We start from the raw sequence: 19,313 nt of genomic DNA on the forward strand, positions 1-19,313 counted from the left end.
ACTGTTGTTTATAATATGGGAGTTAGCTGGAAGACGCTGACACTTTAAAAAGTTTCTGTTGACTTGCTTTTCACATGACTAATTAAGCAGTGTATTTAAATTCTGCATTTAGTTTGGATAGATATCCTTCGTTCTTTTTAGTGATTTTAAGCTCTATATCTTTTCCCTGCAGATGTACTGTGTATTTATCATGAATTAAAACCAGTGTGACTCTACACTGCTGTTTTTCTTTTTGGCCGCTTGCCTTTAGTATTACAGACAGGAAGAAGGCAAATGGAAAAGAGGGCATCCAATGAAGAGGTGAATGGATTGTGTGAGAGAAGAACTGTGACAAATATTTAAAGCATGAGCATTAATGCCCTTCTAGCTTGCCAATATACCAAAACACTTGTTCCAATAATAAATGTCCAGGCTGTTCTTAAAATATCTAAACTAGTACTTGCTTTAATGAAATTTGGTAGTCTGTTCCATGCATCGGCTACACTGTCAGGGAACCAATTAGCAACTTCTCATTCCTGTAGAACCTTCTACATAGGTTAGCTGATGATTCTCTAGTACTTTTGGACAACCCCAAACATTCCCAGAGGTAGTTGTCCCTAAATGCCCTATATACCTGAATAAGATCTCCTCTTAAATATCTGTAAGAGACACTGTACAAGTTCAGATATTTTAGTCTTTCATAATAACTTAAATTTTCACATCCATGGATGCCCTTGGTATATTTCCTCTGTAGTCTTTCCAGTTTAAGCATGCTTGTTTTCTTATAAGGTTTGCATATTTTTGTTCCATACTCAAGTTTGGGTCTAATGTAACTAACAAACAATGACTTCATTATTTTTGATTCCCTAGACTTTATACATTTTTTTTATAACCTATAGTTCTATAACTATCATTACCCAATTGGTTGATATGATTAGAAAAACTCATAGCTGGATCTAACCATATACCCAGGTCCTTAAATGAACCTACTGTTTCAATCACTGTGTGCTGTATTAAATATTTACCTTACAGTATATATCTCCCAAATCTTATACGCTTAGCTTTTGATGTATTTATCAGCCCAAGGATCCATATTGGGAGCTCTCCTTTTTAGCATATTCATTAATGACTTCCACTCCACCCTCCTAAATCCCGTAATACAGTACGCAGATGACTCAGCCATTATCTGCATTGCTGACTCTGCTGAAGAACTCCTAGCTAGGACCCAACATGCTTTCTCAACCACTGAGGAATGGATGAATAACAACCATCTAGCCTTTAACCCCAGCAAAGCTAGCCTGCTTCTATGCACCCCCCAAAAAAATCAATCTCCCTAAATAGAGCAGATTTTAATATCTATTTACAAAACAAAACCTGCATTCGGGCAGTATCACAAACTAAACTTCTAGGAGTTATAATAGATGAACACTTAACCTTCGATCTACACATCCAAAACTGCATCAAAAAAAAAAAAAAAAACATTAGAAACTAGGAACCCTCTATAAGCATAAATTGTACCTCACACCCACCACTTGACAAACTGTTGCACTCTCCTATTTGCTTCCTTTACTTTTATACAGTGCCCATTTGTTCACTAACATTCAAAGCTCCTTAAAATCCAAGATCAAGTCTTGTTATAACAAGGTTGCCATGTTCGCTACCATTGAAACATACTTCTTCCATCACTGCATCACCCTACGTAAACTAAAATGGCTCAAACTTCCCCATCATCTAACCTACTTGCAGTTAACCACAGCTCACAATATCATTACCAAACCTTCCAATTGCCCAAACCTCACCTCCCTGTTTACTTTCCATAAGCCCTACCGACAACTCAAATCTGAAAATCAATTACTTCTAAAAGTGCAAATAACCAGTCTTGCAATTGGTCAATCTCTCTACTCACGTACCATTGCTAAAACTTGCAAATCCTTACCCAGCTCTATCAAAACTATTTTGAATCACATATCATTCAAAAAGTCTCTAAAACAGCATCGCATAGCCCTGTGGCAATTTACATGTGGCTACAACTACAGAGCATCTTCCCCCACCTGATCTCACTAACTTTTTTCTCCCCTCTGCTTAACAGTTATGCAACTATCTCTTGCTGTCTTCACTCTACAGTTTTCAAAGCAGATATATCGTACCTTGTATATTTTGTATATAATGTATACTGCCTTTGTTATTCTAGCTAGAAATTTATGATAAGATTGTATGCCTGTTTTTTTTTAAAGTTATCTCTCTATGTATGTAGAAAATGTTATTGTATTTAAATTTATTTTTTGTATGTAGAGCTTTTCTCCCTAGGCCTCCACTCAAAATGGGCATTTTGTGCTCAGTGAACCATCCCAGTAAACAAATGCAAATAAAGAAATATTATTCTCCTGAGCCCAAATGGTCAATTTAGTCAAGTTAGTTTGCAAACATGTATTATCTGTAATACATGTAATCAGTTTACCGAATTTCAGGTCATCTGCATATAGACTATAGAACACCACAGATTAAAACGTTAGGCCTGAAAGATACAATCTAAACAAGTAAGGGCCTAGGACAGAGCCCTGTGGGACATGCTGACTTTAACCAATGATTTCACCTGTCCAGCTGCTGTGCGATACTTGCCATGTCCTATTTGTAAGCCATGCAGCTATCCATCTTATCAAGAGTACATTAATACCTAGTTGCACAAATTTATTGATCGGTGTTTTTTGCATGACCCTGTCAAATGCTTAGTTAAGTCTATCTAAATTACATCATAGCACAATTTTTCATTCATAGCTGTTATTATATTGTTATAGAACATCATGTTACAGGTGGTAATATATATGTTTTAAATATATACTGTACATGCTGATATATGGTCTCAAGTCCCAACCTATCCAATTCTGACAATAACTTATCCAGTATTACCTTCTCCATTATTTTTCCACAACAAGAAAGTAGACTTAAGGGTCTATATGACTCTGGGTTTGTCCTACTCCCCTTTCCATTAAAGACAGGTTTGATAAGCACATGTCTGCAATCTTGAGGAATCTCCCCATATTTATATGGCCTAGTGAATAGTAAATATAATGGTACTGGAAGTTCTTGTTGAACTGTTCTCAGGTTATTGTTGCTAATTACATCACCTCCCTGTGCTTTGTTTGGATCCAGTTTGTGCAGTTCTTCTTCAATATAATCTAATTTGATTTCAGTATCTGGGGTTACCTGTATGTCACAACAATTTATCACCCCTTTTGTGGAGCCAAACTCTTTTGCTTAAGATTTTGTAAATATATCTATAACTTGTTTTGTCTGAGAATAAATTTTAGAATCTGCACACAATTTAACAGTCTGTATGTCTTTACTCCTTCCACATTGTATGTATCTATAGAAAGGTTTCCTGTTATGCTTAGTATATATAGTGCCTTTTTTAGGCAAGGTTCAAATGACAAATTCACCACCGTAACAGGAACAGGCAAGCAAAAACTGAGGGTAATGCTACTCAGTGCTAGAAGTCTAAATCTCAAAATGCACTTCCTTAAGGCACTCCTTAAAATGGAGAACATCAATACCTGTGCAGTGACTGAGACCTGGTTCAAGGCTCCAGAGAGCACCCCTGCATAAACAGGCTATAACTCATACCACACTTTTTGGCCATCTAACCTAGACCGGAACACCAAAGGCAGAGGTATGTCCATATTAATTAAGGATATCCACACCTCCAGGCTAGTTGTTCAGCATAATGCGTCTGAGGTTATCCAAGTGCAACTAACGCTGGGCAAAACTCCAATCCAAACTGAAGCTTGCTATAGATCCCCCACCATGCTCCAGGATTCTCATTCCTCTTTTCTTGATATAATAAAAATTATTAGGGTTCAACCAAACACCCTAATAATGGGTGATTTCACTGGGAAAACTACTCATGTACCAACTCCTTCGCTCAACGCTTCCCGGAATTCATAAATTCCAGTGCCCTGGATCAACTTATCCACACCCCCACCAGTGGCAACAATATCCTAGACCTAGTCATTACCACCATGAGTGACCGGTGTTCCACACCTAAAGTCAACTCCTCGTTGGTCATATCCGACCATAAGCTAATCACCCTAGATATCGACATCCCGCCCCCACTCCCCATTAAGGAAACCACAGTAAAAAATTGTCCAAAGCTAACTTCATGCTTTTTACGACAGAAATGGCGAACTTCATGACACCCATGCAGATGGACAATGCAGTTACGACTGCAGAATCCTACACAAATGCACTCTATAAGCACTTACATGAGTGCATGGATCATGCTATCCCAAACAGAACCAAGACTATATCCTCCAAAAAAGGGAGCCAATCTGGTGGTTCCCTGCCATAAACACACTTTACAGCAGAAGGAAGAAACTGTTGCAAAAGAGTAAAATCCCATGAGTGGAGGAGCTCCCTAGTCAACCTCAGTAAGAAGCTGAGATCCCTTCTAAGATCCTCCAAAGCTAGCTATGAAAACAAAATCACCCCACTGATTCTAGGGACAACCACAAAGCATTCTATAGCTATGTCAAGAATCTCAATGGCAACACCCAGATCTGAGTTACAGCAAAACAGCACAAAAATTACAGAACCAACTGATACTGCCAACATCCTAGCAGATAGGTTCAGTGCTAACTTTACCCCCCTAAAGGGCCCATATCTATAGAGGACAAATGCAGAGTCCCTGTAATCACAACTACACAGGTACAAGCTGCACTCTCTAAAGCCAAAAACACAGCATCCATGGAACTGGACAACATGCCAGGCTGCTATTTACATGAACTTCAGAACAAACTGGCTCCCCACCTAAGTACCATGTTCAATCATAGCCTCACATCAGGCTTTGTGCCCACTGAATGGCACACAGCAACAGTTATCCCACTCCACAAAGGGGGAGCCACCACTGATCCCGGGGACTATCGCCCTATTAGCCTGATGAGCCTGGTCTGTAAGGCCATGGAATGTATCATCATGGAACTCATAAACAAAGACATTGATAACTTCCAAACTCTGGACCCCACCCAGTTCAGGTTTGTGAAACACAGATCATGCCTCCTGACCCTGATTGACTTCTTTGAGACAGTCATCAAAGCTGTAGATGAGGGTATGGAGGTTCACACAGCCTATCTTGACCTCACCAAGGCTTTCAACACCATCCCCCATTTTGGAATTATATCTAAACTCACTAAACTAGATATAAATCCCTACGTCACAAGATGAGTTGCCAACTGACTCACTGACAAAACCCACACTGTAAAAGTTGCAGACTCCAAATCTGACTTCAAACCAGTGACAAGTGGAGTACCACAGGGTTCAGTCCTGGGACCTCTCCTGTTTGGTATCTACTTCTCTGAAGTGCAGGCTAACACAGAAAGCCTTTTGCTAATGAAGTTCGCAGATGACTGCAAACTAGGAGCCATAGTTGAGTCCCCAAATGATGTGGACATCCTACAGGAGGGTCTCACTGAAACAGATGCCTGATGTCAGAGCCATAGCCTCAAGCTCAATGCCAAAAAGTGCATTGTCATCTCCTTTGGTAAAAACTCTGTACCCATGAGCTACCACATAGGCAGCAGTCTACATAATGCTGAATGTGTGATAAGAGACCTTGTGACCCAGGTGGACAGTAGTCTCTCCTTTGATAATCACATTGCCACAGTAGTCAGGAAATCCTTCTATGTGGCACACCTCATCACAAAAGGGTTCTCATCCAGGAAAAAGGAGGTCATTGCTCACCTCTACACAGCACTCATTAGTCACATTATAAAGTACAACGCCCCTTTTGGAATGTCTCTCACAAGATATCTGCAGCAGCTGGAAAGGCCACAGAAGTACCTCACAAAGAGGATTACTGGCCTCAAATAGATGCCCTACAATGACCGTCTCAAAAAACTCCAGTTTTACTCCGTAGCATATCACCTACTCTGAGGTGATCTCTGCCTAACAGATAAAGCTATGTCAAACCCAGATCTGTAGGACATGCTACAGCTAAAGAAATCCCAAGCCCTCTGAGCTACACGGTCTAGGGACCTAAACCTTGTCACCACAATAAACAGGACATGCTGGAGGGATAGATTCTTGTCCCAGAGACTTCCCATACTCTGGAACAAGCTACCCATATAGGTCAAGCAAAGTTCCTCACTAGCACTCTTCAAGACAATTCTTGATGAGTAGATGGGAAATAGAAAATACACCCTGGGTATCACTTCTGTGGCTCTGCTCGACAGGGGAATAGGAAAATAACTTTCTTGGGTGGCTTAAGTCAGGGAACTTTGTTGGCTAGGCTTACGTAGGCCCTTGGGCCGATAGCCTAGTACTTACCTATGAACCTATGAACATCTTTATATACATTTTCTTCAAAATTTTCTTGATCTTGTCTCACACTATGCTTCATCTGTTTCTCAACTTGTTTATTTCAGTTTTCAAAGTTGTAGTTTGACCTCTCTTCCAATTCTTATATTTTTTGTCTCTCGCCTTCATCAGATATGTTGTTCTTATGGAAATATATTCCCCCAGATGTTGTATGCCTAGATACTGGTGTTAAACATTTTTTTTTGATTTTTTGGACTTAAACGATTTCTCTTCCAAAACTTTCCACAATCCATCTGCAGTTTTTCTACTGAACACCTCACTCCAGTTAGTTTTACATAGTGACTGTTTTGCATCCATATCATCTGTAGTTAACATTCTGTGCATTGGTTTAGATTTCACTTTGGCAGAATTATCTAGCAACAAATTAACCTTTATAACCCTGTGATCACTGCACATCAACAGTGGTAAAACTTGACTTGAAGTAACAGTATTTCTTTAGGAACACAAACAATGTCTAGCATGTTCCGTCCCCAGGTAGTTTTTTTTTTTTTTTACAGCAATTGTTGTTCCTGAATACACGTTGTGAATAATTTCCTCAGTAATGTTGTTGAATCAATATTATTCCAGTCTGTTTCTGGTAAATTTGTGTTTGACAATGTGTTTATCCCTCCCCCAACTTGAACCTGCACAATCCCTCCCACTCCTGCTTAATTACAGAGGTATCTTCCTTTTATTGTTCTGTCCTGACCAGCACTATAGATAGGTTCTGCAGTCTCGAAGACTGGTGTAGCCCTGCTCTGTTCACCTCGCTATGCTCGGCTCACTCCGCTCCCCTACCCTGCCCCCATTTCCCACATGCCCCCACTACTTCTACATTTATTGTAACCCCAGATCACTTGACCACACCCTCCTCCAATCAGCGACCTTTCATACACACCCCCCATCAAATTTCTACCTTAAAAAGGTACATAGTATCTACTTGCCATGCATTCACACTCACACCCATACTTGAATCCCAAAACCACTAAGACCCAACCACTACTCCCTCATAAAATACCATTAATCCTAGGAATTTTCTTTCTAACCCTCACATACCTAAAAAACATCACACCATTATATACAAACACATCACTATAAAACACATCATTCCACATAACACTTTCTCAAACAAATATACCCTCACACATTTTCTTTCCTATCTCTTCTACATTATTTAAAGACAGCTTAATCCTACACATTCATAAGTCTCACACAACACCATCTTACACTAGAAAAACATAATTTAGATCCAACATAGACATAGTGCACACAATTAAACACATACTGTTTATCACTAAAAATCTATTTGTATCTGGAGACATACACCCAAACCATGGACCACAAAACTCTCTACTCTCTGCTAGGCAAATCTCTGACTTATTGATTCTGAATGTCAACATCAGAAGTATCTCTAACAAACATTCTGACCTGCACGCATTTATAGCTCACTACTCCTCTGACATACTAACCATTACCGAGACGTGGCTAAAGCCTAGCACCCAAAATGAAGAAATTCTCCCACCAGGATATAATATCCTAAGACTGGAGAGAGTGGGCAAAAAGGGAGGTGGAGTTGCTATCCTATACAAAAATGCAATCAACATCAAACCTTTACAGACTCCCATACCTAAATTTCAAAATGCCGAAACCTTAGGTTCAACCCTAAGCATAAATGACACAAAAACTATCATCATTCTCTGATGTTATATTCCCCTAGGTAATAACTCTCCCACCACTGAAGAAATGTTACAATGGGCCACAGATAATCTCCCCCAAGAAACCATCTTACTAGGTGACCTGAACATTGATTGGTCAACCTGTATCTCTAACTAATCCACTAAGCATATTAATCTTTACAATTTTACCCAACTTATCAAAAAACCCACTAGAATCGACAAAAAAATCCACAAACAGTCTTTTCTAGATTGGACACTAGTTAACTGCTCCAAACAAAACTATCAGACAGGATGCCTTCCGGATAGTCTTAGTGACCATCTCCCCACCTTCATCCTGTGGAAACATACCAACATAGCCAAACCCATTGTTTTTAGACAAGTCAGAGATGATCGTAAACTAAATATACAAGCACTAAACAGAATTCTAAAACATAGTAACTGAAAACCACTACAAACCCTAAATCTAGACCAAGCCATTGACTACTTCAACAATATTCTCATCAATATCCTTAATAGACTCGCACCAATTAGGAAAATAAGAGCCAAGTCAAACTATGCACCATGGCTAACTAGGGAAACTAGAGTCCTTCTAAAGTCAAGGGATAAGGCTCGGAGAATTTGGAAGAAATACAATACTAGCGTAGCCAAACAAAGTTACCTACAACTTAGAAATCAGGCCAAGAGACAAACTAAACTCGATAGACAAAATTACTTCCTCAGTATCCAAAACAAACATTCAAAAGATCCCCAAAAGTTTTGGCATGCCATTAACTCTCTCCTAAAACCAAGCAAAACTACCACTCCCACTCCTAGCTCCATGAATGACAAGGACATTGCCTCCCAATTCAATCGCCAATTCACAGAATCCATCTTAACACTATCTTCCCAACTATCCAAAAACAGCCCTACATATAACCCAACCAAATGCCCTGACAACATCCCACTCTTTAAGCTCTCACCTGTTCCCACTTCAACAATTAAAAAACAGCTCCTAAAACTGAAACCTACTACTCTAGCCACTGACAATCTACCAGCCAGCTTCCTAAAAATAGCTGCTGAATCCTTATCCTATCCTATTTCTATTCTTATCAATCGCTCCATAAAATAAGCATATATCCCACAGCTATGGAAGGTATAATATATTATTCCACTAAATAAAGGTGGAAACTCTTATGAATACTCAAATTATCACCCCATTGCCATTCTACCCACTTATCTAAAATACTAGAGAAATGTATACATTCTTAGGTAACACAATCCCTAAACTCACACCATCTACCATCCCCCACACAGCATGGCTTCCGACAACACCATGGCACAACCACCGCTCTGCTCTCTCTCACCAATCTGATCAACCAACATAGAAATAATAATAACTTTGTATCTGCAATATTTCTAGACCTCTCCAAAGCATTTGGCATGGTTTCACATTCCTTACTACTAGACACCCTGACATCCCTATCCTTTGCTCCTTTTGCTATAGCCTGGTTTAAAAGCTATCTGTCAAACAGACAACAATCTGTCCAATGGCAAAGTGTACTATCCCTGTTACTCCCAACTACCATAGGTGTATCACAAGGCTCTATATTAGGCCCAATTATTTTCTCCGTATTTACCAATAATCTCCATACCATCACACAGCATGCTTCACTCATACAATATGCTGACAATTCAGTTCTTACCTGTTGATCTCCATCACTTCCCACCCTACAACTCACCCAGGAATCCTTTAGCTCTGTGGAAAGTTGGATCAGATCCAACTTATCCTAAACCCTAATAAAACCAAATTACTACTTTTCACACCCAACAAAACCATTTCCACCCCTCTATCTTCTCCAAAATTGGCACTATTATCTGTCCCTCTGACCATACCAAACTCTTAGGCATTGAAAATGATAAAAATCTACATTTCGACATCCACATTTCACTAACTATCAAAAAAGTCCATAAAAATGGGAACACTATATAGGCACAAGAAATCCCTCTCAAAACAAGCACGGATTACCCTAACCCAAACTCACCTCTTGTCTACCCTAATGTATGCTGCTCCAATTCTTACCCAGCTTAGAAAACTTGACCTTGCCAGACTCGAATCATGTTATAATAAAATCGCCAAGTTTGCAAACAACTCCACTTTTAGAACCCACCATTGCCAGGCTCTAAGGGAACTGCAATGGCTGGAACTTCCCAAGCTACTAATCTATCACCAATTAGTCATTGCCTGCAATGTGGTAACACATCCAGAAAAATAAACCTGCACTAGACCAACTTCTCACCAACTATAATACAAATCGTCCTCCCACTCCATAGCTAGAACCTGGAATAATCTCCTTCCTGCTCTGATTTCTACCCCTACCATGGCTATGCCCATGTATTACATAAGTCCTCAAATTATTCCACTTGTATACCTCACTTCTTAATATACCTACTGTAATATATATTACAGTCTAGGTCTTCTCCTAATGCTGATCGAATTTGTATACTTATTCTGTTATTAACCATGTGTAACTATTTTTCCTGTATATATAGGTCTTGCCGCGGTGGTACGGCAGTAGCGTTGTTACCTCACAGCAAGAGGTTCTCCCATTTGATTCTCAGCTTGGCTTGGGAGTGCCTTCTGTGTGGAGTCTGCATGTCCTCCCTGTGGTTGGGTAGCGTTCGAAAGACATGCGTGTATAAATGGGCATGCCTTCATTGAAGGTTGGGCGACGAGCTGGCACCTCGATATTTCATAAAAATCTACTGCCAATCATTAGCGGACTGGAATTCCGCTGTAGTGACCCCTTACCGGGAAAAGCCGAAAGACAAACAACATATAGGTCTTGTCATGTCTTCTGCTGTATACTGTATTGTAACATATTTGAAAATTCTCTGTATACTGTATTTTGACATATTGTCCAAAATTTTACTTACTGTGGAGCTTTTCTCCCCGGGCCTTCGCTGAAAATAGACCTGTGCCCAGTCAGACCATCCCAGTTAATAAATGTATAATAAATAAAATAAAATAAATACAATTTAAGTCCCCAGCTAATATTATTCTTCCTTCCTGTGGTTCATGCAAGAAATGTATGAATTCCTCTAGGTCATCTGCACTCAACTTTGGTGGTCTATACTCTCAATTGTTATATGCTCCAGGGTTGTCTTTATTGTCACAGTTACACAGTCTATAGTATTGGTGTTATCACTGAACCTGTAATAATCACAGGTCTTATAACTATCTTTAATCCCTATCATAACACCTTCACCTGATTTTTTTGTTAGAATGTCTGTAGCAGTAAAATAAAAAAAGGTAGGAGAGTGGCACTGAATAGAAGAAATGGCAGCAGTTGACTTGACACCCCTACCTGATGTAAAAAAATGGGAAAAATATGGTTGATGATGATTTCACTTATATGGCTGGAGTATTATTTTTCATATGATTTTTTTCCTGAAAAAGTATACCAATAATTGATGTAAATGGAAAAAAATGAAAACCTTCAGAATAAGGACAGCAAACATTGAAAGAACAGCTATAAATTAATCACAGCATTTCCTCCCTCCATAATAATCCCTAGATTGCCACATGTAAAAAAAAATAAATCATAACAGCAATTTCATCCCTTCTGCTGTATTTATATGCTGTTCAGCAACCTCAGTAGCAACATATTCAATATCAATAAAATCATATGACACTTTATTTAAGAGTTTGCCTCCCTGGTGCTTACATCATCTTAGCAATATCATTTTATTTTTTTAGCCAAAGGAAAGCTTGTGCTTTCTTTCCACTCACTGGGGTCATAAATCTACAAACTGTTTAGGAATTAACTCACAAAATAACATTTTTAAGAGAGCCTATCATAATCCTAGCAGGTGCACTGCATTCTGCTTTTAGGGTTCTTAATTATAAACCTAAATTTACATTTTATTTATTTGTAACTTACTTATCACTTTCTGCATACACAATTTTATTTAATCTACGTTACTGTATGTAGAAAGTAGGCATTCAAATAAGTAAGTAAATAAATACAATAATTGAATATCTGAGATTTTTTAAAAATTCTGAGCTTTTTGAAACTCGTGGCTTCCTTATTTTTTCTCTCAGTGAAGACACATAATACCAGTGACAGAATCAAGCAAATTTGAATAATTAACTAAATCATCATTTTTTTTTTCAAAATTGCTAATTCAGTCACTGTCTTGCAGATAAAGAAGAAGCTGCTTATTATAGCATGTTTTCAAAAGTATGACAAATAATTGACAACATATTGTATCATTGGAAAAAGTTGACACACTTTCTCAAGACTTCCCCAAAGTAAGAAATAATATTGAGTGTTACCATTCTAAATAGTTGCATAGAAGATGTGTCATAAAAAGTATAACATGGTAGCATCCTCTTTTGAGAAAGGGTGCTTTATGGGAAAGACAAACGCCAGCCAAAACTAATTCATGTTGCCATGCCTGTTCCCTTTGGGTCTATATTATAACATCGAAGTTCAAAAACTTCGAATGTTATAATATCGAGCCCAGCAGAGTGAAAGCTTAAAATAGCGAAGCTGCAGAACACCGAATACTTTCCTAGGGAAAGTATTCAGTGGGCCGTTTCTGCAGCTTCGCTATTTCCTCAACTGTGGAGCGAAGGTTACGGACCAGGTTAAGGAAAGTGTGTGAATGAAGGTGTGTGCGATTGCACGTGGGTTAGGTGAGTTAGGGTTAAGGCGCGGGTCAGGTATATGTGCGATTGTGTGGACGTGAGTGTTAGGGTGGGGTAGGTGAGTTAGGGTTAGGGAGCGTGTAAGGTGATTGTGCGATAGTTAGGGACCTTAGGGTTAGGGTTGGGTTAAGGTAAGTGGGTAGCTAGTGGTGTATGTCTGGTTTAGTGTAGGGTATCGTGAAGTGTATGTGTGTGGTTATTTATTTTGGTGTGCTTGAGTTGTGTGTATGTTTGTCGGAACAGCGAATATTTTCCCTGGGAATAAATTCGCTATTCTGACCAGTTTTCTGGTGTTTCGGTTGAATAGGATCGATATTATAATATTCAATGTTTTTAGACTTCGATGTTATAATATAGACCCGTTCCCATCTAGCATTTGGTTTAGAGGAAAATAAATGTTTGCATAACAAGCTAGACTGCTTATGAGATATTACTGAAGAAAAGAACATTGAGATTCAATAAAATATAAGTTTTCTTTTCAGCTTAATGTTATAATGGTCCTTTATTTCCTGCTATATTTTAAAGAATGTATTAATTATTTGGGTAAGTGAGTGGTTCAATAAATAATTTTCATTCACAACTCAAGCTCATTGCAGTGCACATAAAGTTATGAATGATACAGGCAAGCTATATTAAGAGCATTAGCACTTGTTAGTCTTGCTACAAATTCTTATATTAACATGATTTGTTTATAGATTTAGGGAGACATAAATAAAGTCTAATGACATCTATATGAAAGATTTATCATTATTTCCTATGTTGAATTTAAATGGGTTGTCTTTTAATTGGTCAAGTTCCAATCGCTGGCATCTCATTTGCTTGTATTTAAATGATCATCTGTATATCTGAGTATGTGACACTCAAATACTTAATTCAAGTTGGTATGCAATGTTTATTCTTTAGTCTTTTAGCAAGGGTATTTTGACCTGAGCACATCTTGGTTAACAAATGTAAGTAGATACATATTTAGAAACTTGTGTATGGAGAGATATATATGATGCTGTGTTGCAAGTGTCTACTCCCTGCCAAGATTTATTTTTTTAATTTGCAGACAATCATAAGTATATGCATTTGTTAGTGATCGGCAATACGTCATTGGAGCATGAGCAGATAGCACTCGAATTGCTAAAGTAGATCTATTTAAAAACTGTTTTTAAATATTTAAGTAGTCACACAAATTTAAATAAACTATCAAGAGTGTTTTTTTTACTAGTGATTACATCAATATCACTATTACTGTGAGAGGGTCAGCGATGTACTTTGATTCCCCATACATGTGAAACAAAGTACATTGCTGACCCTCTTCAAGCGCAACCTTGAAGAGTGGATGTGAAACCACAAATTTGTCCTAGGGGTTCCACCTGTGTCCCTCACTGACAGGGGCAACAGCTGCTGATTGAAGTTTCTTTTCTGTGGATAAACTCTATGCTAGGCTTGTATGGGCCCCAGGGCCATTAGCCTAGTAATCTGCTATGATCCTATGATTACTAACGCATTGATTTTAAAGAGGGATGCCACATAAATTTAACATGATTTCAAAATTCTAGTTTAAACCAAGTTTAGAAACAGAAACTTATTTAGGAGCATTGTTGGTTAAAGCATAGGTGTAGGACTTACCAGTTTTATGTTTGGTGATCTAATAAGCAGTGGGAAAACCTTACTGTGCATACTCAGACATTCAATTAATTTAAATTCTATATTACACACAGGAATGAGGGTTTAAAGAAAAACAGAAACACATTCTAATTAGATACTCTGAATCTAGAAAGAGGTCACATAAAAAAATCTAAAGAGTCATCACAGGACTATGGCTAAAATTAGTTTGTCAAAATTGTCTCTGTTCATCTACATAGTTGATATAGAAAATATTCTAAGGACTTTTTTGCTGAGACTGAAAATATACATCTTCAAAATTAAAAATGAGTGTACCTTCCAACAACTATGAAAGCATCACATTTCATTGGAAGCACAGTAGGACTGATAACTTTGTTTTAACAAGAAGCTGACACTGAAATTCATATTCAGTACTAGTAGGTTTTGGATATAAAAATTCAAAGGAGGACTTAAAGGCTGTTGGTGATAAAAATCTGCATTCCACTAAAAGACTCGTTTTTTTTGAAGTCTGAGAATTTAGACAACTTTCTGGAAAATGATGAGACACAAGCTGGCCATTTTACATGTATTATATGCAGAGGTTTTCATGGGAGAGTTACTAATTATTAAAACTGGGAGAGCACAAGTGACCTGGTAAGCAGGATTTCACAGTGTTGTGGTTATTCAGTGGATAAGACCTCTGTGTCACAACTCCAGTGTCCAGGTTTAAGCATGATGTCCATTATTGTATAGAATTTTACCTTTTACCTGTGAGTGTGTTTTTTGGGTGCTATAGAAAATAAGTTATTTGACTGGCTACTCTGAACTGTCCATATTATACAACATTTACTCCTGATTTTGTGGCCAGCATGATGGATGATAGGGATCTGAGCTGAAACAGTTCTCTTACCACTCAAGTCACTCAACCACAAGTACTATTAGTCCATATGAGGGGGGGAGAATAACTTGAGATGTACCTCACTGAACTATATAAAGACAGACATGACAGAGCTCTGAGATTATGTGTCACAAGTAGGTATAAGCCTAGTTTTAAGCATGATTCTAGGTTCTCCAAGGATGAGACCACAACTGGCTTAGCTTCTGGTGTCAGTCCAATATCTGTCCGTCTGGGATGACATGGCCGACAGGCCACACTGCTTTTCCAGAGATGGTCTTCACCTGTCTCCTCTAGGCTTTCAGATACTAGTAAAAGCATTAGCCACCCCAATTGTGCATTTTTTAGGCAGTGCCAAAATAACCAACCTCCTAACCTACCAAAATCCTCTGTAGATAAACTCAAGCTACTGCTGCTTAATGATAGGAGTCTAAACAGGAAACTGCACTCCATGGAAGCACTCCTCACTTTGGAACATGCTGACATCCATGCAGTCACAGAGATATGGTTCAAAGGCATGGAAAGCACCCCAGCAGTGCAGGGCCATAAATCCATCTTGTTTGATGTAATTATAAGATTAGATACCCCATCAAGCTCAAAAACACTTGATAATTTTTCAAAGACAAATTGCTTCCTACTAAGTGATGAAATAAAAAGTTTCAAAGCCTCCTCAAATGCACATAACATGGACTCCTATGCAGAGATGTACACCAATGCCCTGTATAACCACTTTAGCAGTTGGATAGAATTGTCTGTACCCGAACAGATTAAAAACAGATCTTGTCGAAAACACAAGCCACCCTGGTGGACCCATAGTATAAACAGGCTATACAACAACAGGAAGAAACTAATGTCCAAGAACAAGATGGAACTGGCTCAACAGAGGAAGAGATCTCTCTCTTGCTTAAACAAATTAGAGATATTGTTAAGTCCTCCAAAGCTTGTTGCAAAACAAAAATAGTCTATCTAGCTAACGATAATCACAAGGCCTTCTTTAACTATGTCCAAAATCTAAAAGGAATGCCCACCTATGTGCTGAACTGGTTGTGGATGGCACCACCCATAGTCAACCAGATGTAATATCCAACCAGCTAGCTGACATATTTGGAGCAAATATCACCCCCTGTCCCCTCCAGAAACCCCCAAAGTATACCTGCTTCCATTCCTCAGGCTATTATCTCAAGAAACCAGATCATCTCAGTGTTCTCCAAGGCCAAAAACACAGCATCAATGGGACCCGACAACATCTAAGGCTGCCTTTTAATCAACAGAAAACATGGCCTTGCAGACCGCTTGGATCCCTGTTTAACCATAAGCTGTGATCTGGCTGTGTTCTTGTGGAATGGAGAATAGCAACAGTAATTCCTCTGCACAAATGGAGACCATCCATTGACTCAGGGAATTATAGACCCATAAGCCTGACTAGCCTCATCTGCAAGGCCATGGAAAGAATCATTATGGACCTTATTAACAAGGACATAGGTATTCTCCAAGCTCTGGACCTAACCCAGTTTGGATTCATTAAAGGTAGATTATGCCTGTTAAACATGGTTGACTTCTTCAAGAAAGTCACCAATGTCTTAGATGAGAAAGGCAATACATACTGCCTATCTTGACCTAGCCAAGGCATTTGACACAATCCCCCACTCAGGTACTATAGAGAAAATCTACCAATTGTGAATTAAACACTACATTACTAAATGGGCAGCCAACTGGCTCACTGACCGGACACATGCTGCCAAAGTGGGTGAGTTCATTTTAGCAAAAGACCAGTCACCAGTGGCATACCACAGGATTGTGTACTGGGCTTCCTTACTGTCTTGAGTTAATTTCCATGAAGTCCAGGCAAACATGGATGGCCAGTGGCTGACCAAGTTCTCTAATGATTGCAAATTGGTAGTAATCACGGAGTCCCTCAACAATATCAGTATACTGCAGACAGGGTTAACGCAGACAAATAATTGGCGCCAAAGCCACAGATTAAAACTAAATGCAAAAAATTTACTAATATTCCCTTTGGGAACACTAACTTCCCTGCTAATTACATTATAGACAGCACCCCCCTAAGTGTAGCCCCAGTAGTATGTGACCTGAGTACTCAAGTTGATAACTATCTAAACTTTGACCACCATGTATCCACAGTAGTAAAGAAATTCTTCTATGTGGCACATCTTAGAAGTAAAAGCATCACATCTTGATCTACAGATGTTATAATTCCATTACACTTGGCCTTCATCAGACCAGTAATTGAGTACAATGCTCTCTTTTGCATGTACCTTACCAGACACCTACAAGAATTGGAGGACCACAGAGGCTGCACATCATGAAATTACAGGGTACACAAAACAAGTCTTATGTGGAAAGACTGAAAGCCCTGTGATTGTATTCTTTCTCCTACAGGTTGCTAATGAGTGGCCTGTGCCTGGCTTACAGGACAGTATCTGACCCAGCCCTGATGGAAATGATATACATTTGTAAATCATATTGCAGGAGGGTCCTTTAATCCAGGGATCTTAACCTAGCCTATGATATGAAAAGGTCATGCTGGAGAGACACATACATTGCTCAGAGATTGCCACTTCACTGGAACAAGCTTACAGTTCACATGAAACAGAGCCCTTCTCTGACCTTCTTCAAACGCAACCTAGATCAATGGATGGGTGACTGCAACTTCTCTCCTGGGGTGGTGCCCATATCCTTTCTGGAAAAAGGAAGTTGGTATTAACTACCATTGACACTTACCTCTTTGAATTTCACTGAGCTAACCACTGACAATTGGGGCAACTAGGGATAAATATGGCTAAGTAAGAGTTCTAGGACTGTTAGCCTAGTAACCCCCTATGAACCAGGTTAAAAATAAACAATTAAAATATAAATACAAAGGTATCAAGAGTCAAATATTCTCAGGATAACAGAATACTTGAGAGGAAAGCCTGAATGAGGAGGTCAAAGCTGGAATCGAAGACACTGCATAGTGTCAGGGGTATGTATGACAGAAGAATTCCAAAGAAGTTGAAAAGTAAGGTATACAAAACAGTGGTGTATCCAGTGCTCCTTTGTGGCACAGAAACATGGGCAGTGAAACTAGAGCAGGTAAAGAAGCTTAAGTTGGTGGAAATAACATGCTTGAAGCTGATCAGTCAACAATGTTGGACCAAACAAAAAAATGAGGGTAGCAGAGCAGAGGCCAAAGTAGCCCCAATTACAGAGATGGTCAAGAAGATCAGATTATGGTACTTTGGTCACTTGCACAGCAAAGCAAAGATGATTTGAAAAAGTAGATTTGAGAGAGACAAGAAGAAGGCAAGAGGAGACGTGGTCATCCAGCTGAGAGATGCATGGATTGTGCGAGAAAGACATTAGGCAGGCAGGCATGACTACTGAAGAAGGTAGGAGAGTAGCTCTTAACAGACAGAATTGATGATAGTTAACGTCGCTCCCAACCTCATAATGAGAAAAAAAGGTGTAGATGATCATGATGGTGATGATGATGATGATGATGATGATAATGATGATGATGAATAGAATGAATACAGGAGAAAGGTTGCAAAAGGTTAAGATTTGAACATTCATACAGAAATGCAGGTGAAAGTTGGAATAAATTGTAAACTTAATTGAGAAAACAAAGGCATTCAGTAACAGGGTACTATTTGGCAGGAAATGGATTAACAATACAAGCTGATCTTGATATTTTAGTTAGAACAGGATTCAAATGTTGCTTTTTAATCCTGGCCATACAAACTGTGAGGAAGATAAGAGGATGATCAATGGAAATATCAAAATGCACCAAATCATGCAAATGAAATCAGGAAGTTAGCAACTGATGACGTTTCAAACTAAAAAATAATTATAAGGAATGAACTAGAAAGATGACAACAGTACAAAAATATTTTACCAACAATTAGGTTTTTTTTACTGTTATTCAGTTATTATTTAATGATATTAAAGTAAATGGCTTAAAGGAGTTAGGATTTAGAACTATGGATTGTAAGACTAAACAATGAATTTATTTTGTTGTATTTTGAATTTCTTAACCAGGGTAGAACACTAACCCCATTGGATATATTGCAGTCTCAGCCTGGGACATTATTAAAGAGTATGAGGAAGCAGAAAAGGAAATCTAAGATATGCA

Source organism: Protopterus annectens, chromosome 1.part1 (assembly GCF_019279795.1).
Source record: "Protopterus annectens isolate FY-2018-M chromosome 1.part1, PAN1.0, whole genome shotgun sequence".
Taxonomy (NCBI): Eukaryota; Metazoa; Chordata; order Ceratodontiformes; family Protopteridae; genus Protopterus; species Protopterus annectens.